General features: G+C 49.1%; 1 protein-coding gene across 1 annotated transcript in view; it reads left to right on the forward strand.

The window, feature by feature from the left end:
• The window catches only part of ATP2C2 (ATPase secretory pathway Ca2+ transporting 2), an 81642-nt gene that overhangs the window by 659 nt on the left and 64897 nt on the right, over nt 1-16086 (forward strand). The gene's annotated exons all lie outside the window — the stretch shown is intronic.

The following is a 16086-nucleotide window of genomic DNA, read 5'->3' on the forward strand; positions in this document are numbered from 1 at the left end:
CTCCAGGGGACCCTCTAGGATAAGCCAACAGGATTCTAGGGCCAGGGGAGTTTTTACCAGCAGAGACACTGACAAAGCTGTCCCCCAAAGCCCTTCCTTCCATGTGGAGGACCCAGAGATGAAGGAGGGTCAAGGGGTGACCCCCAACTTTCTCCATAGCTTGTAAGCAGAACTCACTGCGTGATGCAAAAGCAGAGAGCATGGAATTTCTGCAAAAGCATCTCTGGGTCACTGCCCTTTTTAAAATGTAATCAGTCATTCAAAAATAAAATTCCTGACGTGGAACTCTGGGGGTGCTCGTGGCCTTTCCACGGCTGAAGAGAAACAAAGTTAAATTTAGTTTTTAATGCAAGAGATCAGCTGGAAAAACTTGACAACAGTCAAAACATTTTGGTTGTATGGGTCTTAGTATTTGTGTATTTAAAAAACTAGTATTTTATAAACGGATGCTAACGTGAGAATTCTGGTGCTAGGTTGGTGGACCACGGGGCCGTGTAACTAGCAGTTCTCAGATAATCTCTGTTATTCTGAAGCGACATGTATGTTAACCATGGATTGGAGACAGAGTTCCATTATTTTGCCAAAATCCCTTTCTCTCTCTGTATATGCCACAAAACTCATTCTGTTGAAGGAGTTTGAAGTTAGTTTGCCAACATGGTTGCCTGTTCTATGTTACTTTGTCTAGTTTTTTTTCTTTCCATCTTTTGATGTTTGCATCAAGCTAGGTATCTTTCAAACACTCCTGATGTAGATGCTTAACAGTCAGATTTTATGGGAAGTCCAGGTTTGCCAAGTATCAAGGTGTGCCAGGTATGGGGATGATGTATCATGAGTAGAGATGCCGGGGCGAATTTGATCTCTGTACCAAAGTGGGCTCCATGCCCCCAGAGGGGCCCTCGAGAGGGGGACAGGTCTTCAAGCTGTCTGTAGGTTTGTGGTGGCGGGGGCTTGCCCACCTGCTGTGGTGGGGATAGTCTCAGCTGCACCCTGAAGGCTGTGTGACAACTCAGCAGTGTGGAGGTGGGGCGAGACAGGAGACCCAGGCAGCCAGCCGCAGAGGCTGGCCGAGAAACAAAGTATCCTGTCTTTAAAGGCAGTTCATCAAACCCAGGAAATTGAAATAAACGTAAATGGGGAGTGTGATGAGGGAGGAGCCGAGCCGGGCCAGGTGACCTGCTTCCTGCCAGCTCAGCTGACACCCCTTTGCTCTCACACTTACATCCTCCAATTTGAACTTTTTTTGTTTTGTTTTTCCTCAGAAACATTTGAAAAAGAAGCAAAGTTTGCTTACCGTGGTCATTTCCATGACAGTCGTAACTCTCTTTCACGAGCACTTGTTGTAGGTGGTGTCCTGGGCAGGCTCTGAACCTCCCCGCCACGTTGCCGAGTCACCTCAGTTATTACACTAATTATTATTATTGAGAACTTGCTGTGTCTCTTCACTCCTAGTTGAGTTGTGTTATCGTACCGGTGTGTTAGATGAGGCTGCTGAGGCTCTCAGGTCGGCCAGGTGGTAAGGATACAGTTGTATCCAAAACAGAGTTCATGGGGGAGACTGACAGCAGAGACCCCAAGCGAAGTTTGATTGAAGATCCAAGCGTCTTAAATGGCAGGGTGACTGGGCGAGGGATAGGCGGTTGAGACGGGGAAGGGGGAGGACCTCGAGTTTGGAGCTTCCGAGGCTCCGCAGACGCTTCATCCTTGCTGCATTTCCAGCGCAATGAAAAGAAAAGTGTATGGGAGACTCCCTTTCATTACTGGAAGAAAGCTCTCTCTGCTGATCTGAGCTTTGGACAAGGAGAATGCTGGACCAGAAATTCCTGCTTCCCAGATGACTCAGTACCGACTCGGGAAGTCACCTTTGACCCTCAGGGCTCCCTTCTCGTAACCGAGACTGGCACGGCTCCATCCTGTGCTGCCTTCCCTGTCGTGAACTGATCCGTCTTCCTGGGGCTGTGCAGGGTGAAGGCTGGGTTCCAGCAGACCCGTGTCTTGGTTATTCATGCAGCCCAGGTTCATGGAGCATCTACCCCGTGTTAGGCTGCTGCTGCACGCCAGGGATGGCGTGGAGAAGCAGATGCATACGCTCCCTGCCCTCGTGCTATCCTGTCCGGGGGGCAGAGATGGGCCCCAAACTACAGATCAGAGTTGACTGTTTAACGAGAAGGGATGTTTAAGACTCAGAGGACTGGCAAAGACCCGGGGGAGTGGGAAGGGCAGAGTCGACGGGCAGTTCTGGGCAGAAGGGAGTGAGGGTTAGTGGGAGAGGTTGAGGCTGCCGAGGTGGACCACACAGAGCCCTTGGGCCTCGTAGAGAGTTTGGGCTCCATCCATAGAGCAACAGGGAATCACCAAAAAGTTTTACGTTGGGACGTGATAGTCATTCATTTACTCAAAGACGTGCCGAACTTGAGGAACGCAGTAAACAGAGCAGACACAGGCAGATTTGTGTATTTGTGTTTTTAAGAGCTCCCGCTTGGGTCGCAGGGAGAGGAGTTCTGAGGTTTACACACACACACACACACACACACACACACACACACACACACACACATCACTGGTGTCTCTCAAAATTTAGCAGTATATGTCATCTTTTTAAAAATTTTATTTTGTTTTTATTTATTTTTATTTTTTTGGCTGCATTGGGTCTTCGTTGTTGGGTCTTCGTTGCTGCGCGCGGGCTTTCTCCCGTCGCGGCGAGCGGGGGCTACTCTTCGTTGCGGTGCGCGGGCTTCTCAATGTTCTCTCGTTGCGGAGCACGGGCTCTAGGCGCGTGGGCTTCAGTAATTGTGGCTCGCGGGCCCTAGAGCGCAGGCTCAGTAGTTGTGGCGCACGGGCTTAGTTGCTCCGCGGCGTGTGGGATCTCCCCGGACCAGGGCTCGAACCCGTGTCCCCTGCCTTGGCAGGCTGATTCTTAACCACTGTGCCACCAGGGAAGCCCATTATATGTCATCTTGAAGAAATGTATTGGAGGCCCCCAGTGTTGTCTTAAATTATTTGTATCAAAATGTGACTTAACTAAGTAGAAGCCTAAAATTTGCAAGAAACATAGCCATGTGCTTATAACTCAATAAAGGCGAACTGCATTTATAATAAAATTATGAAGTACACATGTAGCAACTGCATTTTGATGTGACTGGTGATGTATCATTAAAAGTCAGCCAGTAACATCGGACGGTTGTGTTCGTTGTGGATTGCCGTGTAACAATTCACTCCCAAATGCAGCAGCTGAAAACAACAAATGTTGATTCTCTCCCAGTTTCTTTGCGTCGCAGATCTGGGGGATGCTCCAGGTCTCTCGTGAGGTGGGTGTCCAGCTCTCGCCAGAGCTGTGGTCTCATCTGAAGGCTCTCTGGGTGGAAGGGGAGAGAATCCCCTTCCAAGCTCCCTCTTGTGACTGTTGGCGGGTCTCTGGCCCTGGCTACATGGGCCTCTCCAAGGGGCAGCCTCGGGGCTGCCTCATGGCTCAGCAGCTGGCTTCCCCAAGGAAGAGTGATCCTTTTTATAACCCAGTTTGGGAAGTGATGTCTCCTCACTTGCGGCATGTTCTGTTCCTTGGAAGGAGTCTAGATCTAGCTGGTTCTCAAGGGATGGGGATTACACGAGGATGTCATTAAGTGGAGGCGGGGTGATCGGGGGCGTCTTAGAGCCTGCCGACCACTAAGGTAGGAAGAAATAGTTCCTTAAGTGACAGAACCACGCCTGGCACGAAGTCTGCTGCACAGCTGTCTCCTTGTGTTAGGGTTTTTAGTAGTCCTGAGGTCCAGTCTTTACTTAGACTCTCTTGAATTTTGATCTTGATAAAGCTCATGTCTAATTACATGCATATGTAGAAAATGGCATTTACATTGATCAAGAATGTGTTTGCTAGATTAGGACCACCTGCATCATACTTCACCCCGGCTGCCAGCAAGCAGCCCATGAGTTCCAGTTTGAAAGGCTCTCACTTGATAACCATAGAACTGGCTGGCTCACTTGAAGGTAAGGTGAGTGCCAGGCATTGTGGAAGGGATGTTTCTTCACTGTGTGTGATGACCATGCTTGCTGCACATCACCTGTGGCAAGTAGCTGTGTGCAGAGGCTGGGTCCGTCTACGGCCTCGCTTGCAACAAGACGACACTCTTCAGAAGCGAGACGTGTTAAAGCTGATACGCCGATATCAACACCGCCTGCTGTGCGATGGCTCCGTTCTCCTGCCATTTCTTCTCTCTGAGCCCCTGAGAAACCTGCATCCCTTCAGTGTGTCACCTGATTGTTGGCATAGGTGCACGTGTGGCCCTAGGATCACATCACAGCTCTTCATTATAAACTGGCCACCCGAAGGTCTGTATTATATCTTATATTAGGCTAATTATTAAAACACATGTTCAAAGTTTGGAAGATCTCAGAAAACCTGTGGACTCTTGAGAGTACGTCTGAAGATGCCCTGTTAGAAACTCTGCCCCACTCCAGTGTCTGTCTTGAGCCTTATTCTTAATGATAACGGATCCTAGATCCCTGAGCTCCTACGGGGAGGGGATAGCAGGCATGCAGACGGCCGTCTTCTCCCCGTGTCCTCACCTGGTCTTTCCTCTGTGTCCTAATCTCCTCCTACTACAAGGACACCAGTCACACTGGATTCGAGCCCATCCCAATGACCTCATTTTAACTCAATCACCTCTTCAAAGACCCTGTCCCCAAATACAGTCACAGTCGGAGGTGCTGGGGGTTAGGACTTCAGCATAGGCGTTTGGGGGGTGCACAGTTCGGCCTGTAATACTCTGTTCCTTGCAGAAAATATCTGGATGGGTGTTTGGGGTGGGGGGAGAGCTGTGGGTCACACTGGGGAGATACGGAACCTTCTGTGGAGGTTGCAGACCCTCTTAAGGCTGTGCTGGTCACCCCACCAGTGTGGCCCAGATCCCTGGAGACGGCTTGTGTTCTTCCAGCTCGTGTTCCCTGTGAACCTCCCGTGGGCAGGGAGCAGAGTCCAGCAGAGCACGTGTCTGACCCAACTTGAAACTCAAGCACATGCCAAGGAAGATGTGCTCAAAGTTCACGATTCTGGAGTCCCCGGGGCAAGAGAGACTTGAAACATCTAGAATAAAGTCAGGCACTCCCCATAAGTATTCTTTATATTTCAAACCACTGAAACCAGACTACTGTGGTCAGGCTCTGGTAGATTTACAGCTGGTACCCCGGATCCCCCCGTGTACACCCCAGGATCCCCCCGTGTACATCCCAGGATCACCTCGTGTACATCCCAGGATCCCCCCGTGTACACCCCAGGATCCCCCCGTGTACATCCCAGGATCCCCCCGTGTACATCTCAGGATCCCCCGTGTACATCCCAGGATCCCCCCGTGTACATCTCAGGATCCCCCCGTGTACATCCCAGGATCCCCCGTGTACATCCCAGGATCCCCCCGTGTACATCTCAGGATCCCCCCGTGCACATCCCAGGATCCCCCCGTGTACATCCCAGGATCCCCCCGTGTACATCCCAGGATCCCCCGCCTGTGCCTCTCCAGTAACACTGAATCTGGGGGACCTTGCATGTATGGGCGAAAGAATATTGGCCTAGAAGATTGCTCCTAACCAGGAGGTCTTGGTTTGGGGCAGGGACTGGGGCCAGAAGCCCAGAGGTGGAGCCCAGGTTCCATCACTAGGACTGCGTGAGTTTGGGCAAACTTACTTCATCTCTCCACATCAGAATGTCTTTGTCTGATGGTGGGGATGTGCCCCTCGTGGCTTCGAGGTTCCCCATGGGTGCTGTTCCCTGACTCTTTGTGAAGATTAGATTAGCTGATGTGTGCAGATACTCACACGAGTATGACCGTAGTAACAAAACAAGGATAAATGAGAGGGACTTTCCTGGCGGCCCAGTGGTTAGCACTCCACGCTTCCACTGCAGGGGGCTCGGGTTCCATCCCTGGTCGGGGAAGTGAGATCCTGCGTGCCACGAGGCACAGCCAAAACATTTGAAAAACGAAACAGAATAAATGAGAGAATGGTTTAAAACGCTGCACAATGCCCAGTTCAAAACGTGACGACGGGTTTTATTAGGAATCATCACTGTCTTGTTTGTTCTCTGGCCTCGGGTCGAGTGCTCGGCTCCGTGCCCAGGGAGGGGCTCAGTGGTGAGGGCAGGACCAGCTACGTAATTTGCAGAACGAAGGTGTGGGGTCCCGTCGTGGAAAATGGCTGAGAATTTCAGGTCAGCGCCGGCAGGGCGTTGCACGCTGCACGCGCCCTCCTGAGCCCATGTGCCGAGCCGGCCTGGTGGGCGTCTTTGTGTGAGGTCCGTAGTAGGAGATGCTGGAAAGTTCTCGCCATCTGGTTTCCTCCTTTTCAGGCTCCGCACAGCCTACTGACCCTCACGTACTTTGGTGGCTTCTTTAGATCAGCTCTTCCTCACGTGTGGTCTGGGGCCCAGGAGGCTGAGTTGTAACCAGCCCTCGGGTGGGCCTGATGTTCAGTGAGTTTGAGAACCATTGCTTCGCCATCCCTGTGACATCTGTCCTCCTGAGGCCAGACCCCTTCAGTGAGTAAAACACCCGTCTACTGAGTGGAGCTGATAGTCTGGTGGGTAAGTTATCAAGTAATTATATAGTGAGCATATAATTACAAAGTGAGGTAAGTCCCATGAAGGAAAGCAGTGCATGTAAGAAAGGCATTGGATACGGCCTGTGTATGCCTGTCACCTGTGGGGACGCCACTGCTGCAATCCAGGGAGACTTCCTGGAGGAGGTGGCAGGGACTTGGAGAACTGAGATTTGCACTCAAGCTACACATTCTCGTTTGAATTGTTTCCATGGGCCACATGTCATGCACGCCCTGGAACATGGCCTCCCTCCTCTGATCTGGGAGGTACCTCTCTGCCTGGGGGATCCTGCCGGTCACTCATCTCATTCAGCAGCACCTCATCTCCAGTTTCAGAGATCAACCCACTGGGCTGCCCCTCTCGCTGCCCCTCCCTCCCCCAAGTACCAGCATATTGAAATTTGAGTGACAGTTTCGCCTTCATTGACCACTGAATTAGGCTAACGTTAGCTGCTGTTTTTCAAGTGTCTTTTATGAACCAGGAACGCTGCATGTTTTTTTTCTTTATTTGCCTCCCTCTTTGTCCTTTGTTCCCTTCCCTTTTGAAACTTGTCTTAGTTTTTGTTTGTTTGTTTTTTCATAAACCACAGTAAAAGTTTGCAGAGTCTGAGATTCCTCCTTCACTGCCCCACTTCTTTGCTTTCACTTTCCTCCTTGGTGAGGGGAGGAGGGGAGGTACCCTTTGCCACCTAATCAGTTTGCAGTAATCAGATTACCGTTTGCTTGGGCGGCCCTGGCCCCCTTTCCGTGCAGTTCTAGAGGGGCGATGGTTAGGGACACTGGAGTCTGCAGCACCAGCCACCTGGCTGCAAAGTCCAGGTCCGCAGCCAGAGGAAGATGTTAAGCAAATTTCTGAAGATCTCCAGTGCCTCTGTTTTCTCTCCAGTGGGGTCAAGTGTGCACATATCAGCGATCCGTTTTGGAGTGGAATGATTCAATACGCATGGAGTACTCAGGGCGGCACCTGATCACAGTAGTTACTATTATTTATATACAACAACATACGTCTTTTTTTTTTTTTTTTTTTACATACCTAGGGTCCTACTGCAGGCACCGTCAGCACCTCCTCCGCTCTCCCCACATCCCTGCAATACATCCCAATCAAACACATCTTTTCTTTTTTTTTAAATGTGATGGAAGGATAGTTGATTTTAAATGTGTTAATTTCTTCTGTACAGCAAAGTGATTCAGCTATACACTTACGTATTCTTTTTCATATTCTTTTCCATTATGGTTTATCACGGCGTATTGAATGTAGTTCCCTGTGCTCTACAGTAGGACCTTGTTGTTTATCCCTCCTATTATGTAATAGTTTGCCTCTGCTAATCCCAAACTCCCACTCCATCCCTTCTTCGCCCCTCTGTCTCTCCCTGCCCTTGCCCTTGGCAACCGCAAGTCTGTTTTCTGTGTCTGGGAGTCTTTGTTTTGTAGATAGGTTCATTTGTGCCATATTTTAGATTGCACATATAAGTGATATCATTTGGTATTTGTCTGTCTCTGTGACTTACTTCGCTTAGTATGATCATCTCTAGGTCCATCCATGTTGCTGCAAATGACATTATTTCATTCTTTTTTTTTATTAGTTATCTATTTTATACATGTTAGTGTATACGTGTCAATCCCAATCTCCCAGTTCATCCCACTACCCACCCCCACCCCACCCCCACTTTCCCTCCTGGGTGTCCATACATTTGTTCTCTACATCTGTGTCTCTATTTCTGCCTTGCAAACCAGTTAATCTGTACCATTTTTCTAGATTCCACATATATGTGTTAATATATGATATTTGTTTTTCTGACTTACTTCACTCTGTATGACAGTCTCTAGGTCCATCCACGTCTCTACAAATGACCCAATTTCATTCCTTTTTATGGCTGAGTAATATTCCATTGTAGATATGTATCAGATCTTCTTTATCCATTCGTCTGTCGATGGACATTTAGGTTGTTTCCATGTCTTGGCTATGGTAAATAGCAGCACATTCTTTTCTAATGGCTGTGTAGGCATTTTTATTTAACCTCCCTCCCCAACTGATGGGCATTTAGGTAGTTTCCCTTCTTTACTTTTTAGAACAATGTTCCACTGAACATCTGTGGATGCACCACATTACTTTGAATCCTAACAAAAATCCCTGCAGGAATCTGAGCCTTGGAAAGTGAAGTAACTTACCCAGGCCCACACAGCTCGCCCGGGAATTCGGACCTGGGTCTGCCTGATTTCTGTGCTTGAATTCTCCACTCCTACTGCCCCGGTTTCTTGTCTATAAAGTTACTGTTTCCCCATTGTAATCAATTGGTATTTAATGACGAGTCGCGTTAAGGCTATGTCAGTAGCCTGTTTCTCATTTTCTGTTGGTGATCCTTGCCTGAATCCTTTACTTTTATTTATTTATTTAAAAAATTTTTATTGGAGTATAGTTGCGTTACAATGTCGTGTTAGTTTCTACTGTACAACAAAGCGAATCAGCTATAATGATACATATATCCCCTCTTTTTTGGATTTCCTTCCCGTTTAGGTCACCACAGAGCATTGAGTAGAGTTCCCTGTGCTACACAGTAGGTTCTCATTCGTTATCTATTTTATACGTAGTATCAATAGTGTATATGTGTCAATCCCAATCTCCCAATCCATCCCACCCGCCTGTTTGTTCTCTCCGTCTGTGTCTCTATTTCTGCTTTGTAAATAAGATCGTCTATACCATTTTTTTCAGATTCCACATATATGCATTATTACACAATATTTGTTTTTCTCTTTCTGACTTACTTCATTCTGTATGACAGCCTCTGTGTCCATCCACGTCTCTACAGATGACCCAATTTCGTTCCTTTTTATGGCCGAGTAATATTCCATTGTATACCTGTACCACATCTTCTTTATCCATTCTTCCGTTGATGGACATTTAAGTTGTTTCCATGTCCTGGCTATTGTAAATAGTGCTGCAGTGAACATTGGGGTGCATGACTCTTTTTGAATTATGGTTTTCTCAGGGTATATGGCCAGTGGTGGGATTGCTGGGTTGTATGGTAGTTCTATTTTTAGTTTTCTGAGGGACCTCCATACTGTTCTCCATAGTGGCTGTATCAATTTACATTCCCACCAACAGTGCAAGAGGGTTCCCTTTTCTCCACACCCTCTCCAGCATTTATTGTCTGTAGATTTTCTGATGGCCCTTCTGAACGGTGTGAGGTGGTACCTCATTGTAGTTTTGATTTGCATTTTTCTAACAATTAGTGGTATTGAGCATTTTTTCATGTGTTTGTTGGCCATCTTCCATTACTTTTATAATGTTTGCTAAACAGAAATTTTCCAATTTCCTCATTCCTCCCTCATTTATTACCTGTGTTCTGATATCAGGAAGAGCTGCCCCTTTCCCTTCTTCATGTACTTGTTTGTGTATTCATTCATATATTGTTATGAGCTCACAAATTCCTATTAGGTGGGTTAAAATTGGTTACCATCAATTTTTTTTTTATTTTGATGCCCAGATTGCCCAGATTTGGCCAGTAGAAGCCTTTTCTCATGGTGACTTTTGCATCCTCTGGACATTTTTCCATCGTTCTTGGAGCACTTGCCTACTTTCTGGCATCCCAAGAAATTCCAGACTCATTTGGTACCTTCCCTGCCCCAGCCCTGGAATCAGCCATTTCTCCCAGGAGTCTTGGCCCTCTTTTCACTGGAAGAATGGTATTTAGAAATCAAGATCTGGTATGATGTGTGCTCATATTGTTGGGGTATTACGGCCTCTGGGCCCTCTCAGAGCAGGTGTGTGTGTGTGTGTGTGTGTGTGTGTGTGTGTACACTGTTAGAGCCATATTTAGTTTTATACCTGTGTGTTTGTGTATACATACATATTTTTAATATATTGCATCGTAGAGTTCATTGCAATAAGTAGCACAGGGCTGGTGCCAGCTCTTTACATATTGGTAGATCCCTTCACCAACAGCGAGAGCAGCAGCTCCCATGATCTTTGGTGTATATTCACTTATTGCCAATCTCCCTGCGGGTAACCTGGGTGCTCACCTTGCCAACCACCTATTGGCCCCCAGTCCACTGGCACCTCCTAGCTCTGCTGTCTTCTCTCTTGGCCCCTTGACTGCACTGCACCCCACCCCCCAACAAGATACGTTTCCTTGAGGATCTCATGTCCTATTGGCGGTTCTTCGCTGCCTGGGGTCACACCACTGTTACACACACACAGGCCACAAACACTACCTAGATGTGATTTCAGGGACTGGAAAACACCTCTGAAACCCATCTTGACCTGAGGCTGGACTTTAAGACACCCCGCCTCAGCAGTGCTCCGTGTGTGGTACCATTGTTCCCATTTTACAGAGGAGAAAACTGAGACCCAGGGAAGTCAAGGGAGTTGCTGAGAGTCGCACAGCTGGTAGCTGGGGGAACTGGAATCAGAGCCCAGATCAGTGAGACGTGGGCCTCCACCCAGTTTCTGCAGTTAGGGCTCCTCCCCCCCGCACCGCCCCACAAGTGTTAAAAAGTAGTAGGGGGGAAAAAGAGAGAGGGAAAAGAAAAGGAAAAAAAAAAAGAAAGTAGTGGGCAGCCCCTTTGAGTTCATCGCCTCACTCTCGCCCCAGGATCTGAGCCTCCTGTTGCTCTGTGCGCCCAGCCTACTGGCCTCCTTACGGGTCCCTCTGGTCACAGCCTCTGCCCCCCCTTCCCAAGTTAGCACCGGCCCAGTCTGATTCTCCAAGCATCCCTGTCCCCAGGAAGCCCCTCCCCCCCTGCACCAGCTCCACCCCCAGGTTGGTCGGGACTGGTTTCTCCCCCTTGGGATCAGGAATCCTTAACGCATCCGTTCAAGATTCAAGAAGATACAAAAGGGGGTCCAGGGGCTTCCCTGGTGGCGCAGTGGTTGAGAATCCGCCTGCCGATGCAGGGGACGCGGGTTCGTGCCCTGGTCTGGGAAGATCCCACGTGCCGCGCAGCGGCTGGGCCCGTGAGCCATGGCCGCTGAGCCTGCGCGTTCGGAGCCTGTGCTCCGCAAAAGGAGAGCCACAGCAGTGAGAGGCCCGTGTACCGCAAAAACATAAATAAATAAAATAAATAAAAAGTCTTAAAAAAAAAAAAAAAAAGGGGGGGGGGTCCAGTAGGAGTTTGTCACTGCCTCGGTTTTCCACCACCCTGTTCCCAGCCCCAAAGGCGCCCCAGGCCCCGGTCTCTGTGGCTTCTGCTGGAGGTGTGCCCTGATTATACTAGCAAACCCATTCTCTCCTCCTTTTGGTTATACATAGGCTAGCGTATTGTTCATGATATGCTGCACCTTTTTTTTTTTTTTTTCTTCTCAAACTATTGCCAATGGTACCACCACTTGGGAAAACCACTGGGCAGTGTCTCCTGTCACTAAAAGCGCGCAAACCCACCCCGTGACCCCGCAGTCCACTCCTCGGTCTGCGCCCAGGAGAATTGGGGGCTTCTGTCTGCTAAAAGATGTGCACACAGTGGTCCCAGCAGTGTTAATGTGTAAGAGGCCGCGCTGGGCACAGCCCAAACAGCCGACCACATGCAAAGAGTTGCATGCCTCGTGCATATCCACGCAGTGGCATCCTGGAAATACTAGATAGCAACACAAGACAGTGACTTACAGATCATGGAACGAGCTTGATGAATCTTGCTAAGCAGCCAGATGCAGGGGTACATGTGTACGATTTCCTTTATATGGAGTTCCCAAACGGGCAGAGGGCACGAGGGAGCCTTTTGGGAGCTGGAGAGGTTCCACGTGGCGCCTGGTGGGGTTTCTCTATCGTACACGTGCGCAGAAGTGCGTCCAGGCACGCGCAGTATTTGTGTACAGGGCTGTATGGAGGTTATACTGCCATATATATGTAACGTTTTCCATATAGGTAAAAAAAAAAAACAAAAAAACCTTTTGTGCTCTTATTTTGGTGGCAGCAAAGGGTTTCATGTTATGGTGCTACCGTAATTAATTTAACCAGTCCTTTATTAGCGGCACGTGGGTTGTTTCTAGTACTTAGTTATTATAAACAATATTGCAATGGATGACTTGGGACAGAAACCATCCTGCAGTAAATAAATCTGCAAAAGGTATGAGTAGAACAGGTCCCTTTTCAACTTTGGTGCTGCCAGCTGCCCTCCGCTGGGGCTGATCTGGGTTCACCTGCCCCTCCCGGCCTCGGAGGAGAGGCTCCATCCCCGTCCCCTGTCACCAGCTCTCCTGGTAGAAATTTCTGGAACCTTACCTATCAGATAGGTGGCGGAGCGTGTACTGGAGTCTCTTGAATGCGAATCTCTGATTTTAAATGCGTTTGATGATCTTTTTATGTTTTAAAGTTATTCATCATTATTCCCTTTCTGTGGACTCTTAGTTTATGTCCTTTGCCCATTTTTGAAAAACATGAGCTGCTAGTCTTTTCCCTTCTTCGTAAGTAAGAGCCCTTCATTTGTTTGGGGAATTGTGTTTCGTCGGTGTTGTAAGCTACAGACAGTTTCCACAGTGTGGTTTTTACCTTTGGACTTTGCGTGTGATGCTTCTTGCAGAAGACAGCCCGGTTTTATGTAGGGAAGTTGCCGGTCTTTTCCTTCCTGGCTTCTGGCTTCATCTGGTACTCAGAACGTCCTTTCTTACTCTGAGATGTTTTTGAAATGTAGTCCGTGGCTTCTTCTAGTACTTCAGCGGTTTCTTTTGTTCCTACTTGTCCTAAAATTTATTTTATTGAAGTCTAGTTGAGTTACAATGTTGTGTTAATTTCTACTGTACAGCAAAGTGATTCAGTTATATATATGTGTGTGTGTGTGTGTGTGTAATATATATATACACACACACACACATATATACACACACACGCTTTCTTTTTCATATTGTTTTCAATTATGGCTTATCATAGGATATTTTTAAAAAATGTTTAAGTGTGTAATTCAGTGGCTTTTTGTGTGTGTGTGTGTGTGTGTGTGGTACGCGGGCCTCTCACTGCTGTGGCCTCTCCCGTTGCAGAGCACAGGCTCCGGACGCGCAGGCGCAGCGGCCATGGCTCACGGGCCCAGCCGCTCCGTGGCACGTGGGATCCTCCCGGACTGGGGCACGAACCCGCGTCCCCTGCATCGGCAGGCAGATTCTCAACCACTGCGCCACCAGGGAAGCCCCAGTGGCTTTTAATATAATCACAGATACATGCAACCATCACCACAGTCAATTTTAGAACATTTTCATCACCTCAGGAAGAAACCCTGTACTCTTTAGCTATCACAACCCAGTCCCCATCTCTCCCAGACCTAAGCAACCACTAATTTCTCTATCTGTATATTTTCCTGTTCTGGACATTCCATACAAATATCATACGATATTGAATATAGTTCCCTGTGCTCTGCAGCAAAGTCCTGTTGTCCTAATATTCTTTTAAATGAACTTGCTTGTGTAGCTTCTCAAGGCAGAGTAGGCACTGCATCTGCTTTCCCGAGGCACCAGGCAGAGTTTCTTGTGCACAGGGAGGAAGTTGGGGGACGGACGAGTGAACCGACACAGGGTCGTTTGGTGAGAGGAGAGACTCTTAGAGGACTTGGGCCGGCGGCACTGGCCACGGCGCTGCTCAGCTGGCACCACGGGAAGCAGTGTAGGCTCCGCAGCCCTGTGCTCCGCAGCCCATGGCCGTGCCTTCTAAAGGCGGTGTCCTTGGCTCTCTGTGCCTCTCGTTGCCCCTCTGCCACTGCTGCTCCAGTCCTGTCCTGGCTCCCAGCACCCACGGGCATCGAGACCTTCCAGGCGGCTCAGCACCGTCCCCCACCTTCCCTCCCTCTCTCCCCTCCCACGAATGCTTTTGAGTACTTTTCTTTTGCCAAGCGCTGAGCTGCGCACTTGGCTCTAGGTTGGATAGGACCAGCCACTGCCCCGGGGAGGCTCACGGTCCAATGCTGGAGGTGGACGTGTGGGTCAGCAGCGTGCCGGACACAGGAGGACTGGGAGTCTGGGAGCTCAGAGAGCTGGGCTCCTTCTGGGACTGATGGTGGATGGATGGATGGATGGGGTGTCAGTTTCCTCGGGCTGCGGTAACAAATCACCACAGACTTGATAGCTTGAAACACACAAATGTATTCTCTTACGGTCCTGGAGGTCACATGTCTGACACAGGTCTCACTGGGTTAAAATCAGAAGGTCAGCAGGACTGCTTTCCTTCTGGGAGCTCTGGTGGAGAATCTGTTTCCCTGCCCTTTTCCAGCTTCTGCAGGCTGACGACATTCCTTGGCTTGTAGCCCCTTCCTCTGTCTTCAAAGCCAGGCATCACATCCCCCCAGCCTCGGCTTCTGTCTCCTTCTCTGACCCTCCTGCCTCCCATTTCAAGGACCCCTGTGATGACATGGGGCCACTGGGATAATCCAGATGGTTTCCCCAACTCAAGATTGTCAACTTAATCTCATCTGCAAAGTCCTTTCCACCAGGTCAGGTCACATATGCACAGATTCCAGGGATTAGGACGTGGGTATCTTTGGTGGGCTCGGCTTTCCCTGCTGCCACCATCCTTTCCCTCTTCTCCACTTGGAAGATCCAGAAAGTCATGTTTTTCTATCTGTTTTCTCCCACTTGCACAATGCAATGCCCACCAGGACGTTTTCTCGTGTTTTTATAGAGCAGAGACTAAAAGTGCTGTCCTGGGAGTTGACCCAGTCATCCATTGCTTCATCTGTGAAATGGGGATAAAACAATTGCATCCAGCCCCAGAGGCTGCCGTGATGTTTAGATGAGCTCGTACATGTCCAGTGCTGGGTAAGATGTCTAATATTCAACATGTCAGCTATTTCTCTGCTGTACCATGAGTATCGATCGTTGCAGCTATGGTTGTTGTATTGTCCTCATGAGCTGTTAGCTGTCGTCTGCCTCCGCTTCACTGGCCATCTCCTTTCCTTGTCCGCCTGACTTCTCGGAGGCCTCAGACCTCACCCCACTCCTCCTCCAGGAAGTAGAAGGATGCTCCCTGCTTGGACTCCCGCGGCTCTCCTGGGGCCCCTGACACGTGCCACCTGGTGCTTGGTCGGCCATTGGTCACAGCCTGGTCTCTCCTCCAAGATGGCGGCCCCTTAAAAACAGGACCTATGATGTTGCTCTTTGGAAAGGTTTTTATTTTTTTATTATTATTATTTTTGGCCGCACAGCACATGGGATCTTAGTTCGCTGACCAGGAATTGAACCCATGCCCCCTGCAGTGGAAGCCTGGAGTCTTAACCACTGAACCACCAGGGAAGTCCTGGGGTTGCTCTTTGAATGCATCTCCCAGCCAGGCATCCTCAGCTCAGCTCTGGCTGCGTATCAGCATCGCCCGGGGCTCTTAGGAATCCTGATGGCTGGGACGCCCCCTCTCAGTTGGCCTGGGTATAGGCCACAGCAGGTGTATTCTTACACGATCCTAGTGGTTCCCCAGCTTTGAAGTGCATCAGTATCTCCCGGAGAACGTGTTAAAACACAGACTGCAGGGCCCACCCCCGGGGCTTCTGATCCATTAGATCCAGGATGGGGCCCAAGAAAATGCATTTCTAGGCAGC

Source organism: Kogia breviceps, chromosome 18, assembly GCF_026419965.1.
Source record: "Kogia breviceps isolate mKogBre1 chromosome 18, mKogBre1 haplotype 1, whole genome shotgun sequence".
Taxonomy (NCBI): Eukaryota; Metazoa; Chordata; class Mammalia; order Artiodactyla; family Physeteridae; genus Kogia; species Kogia breviceps.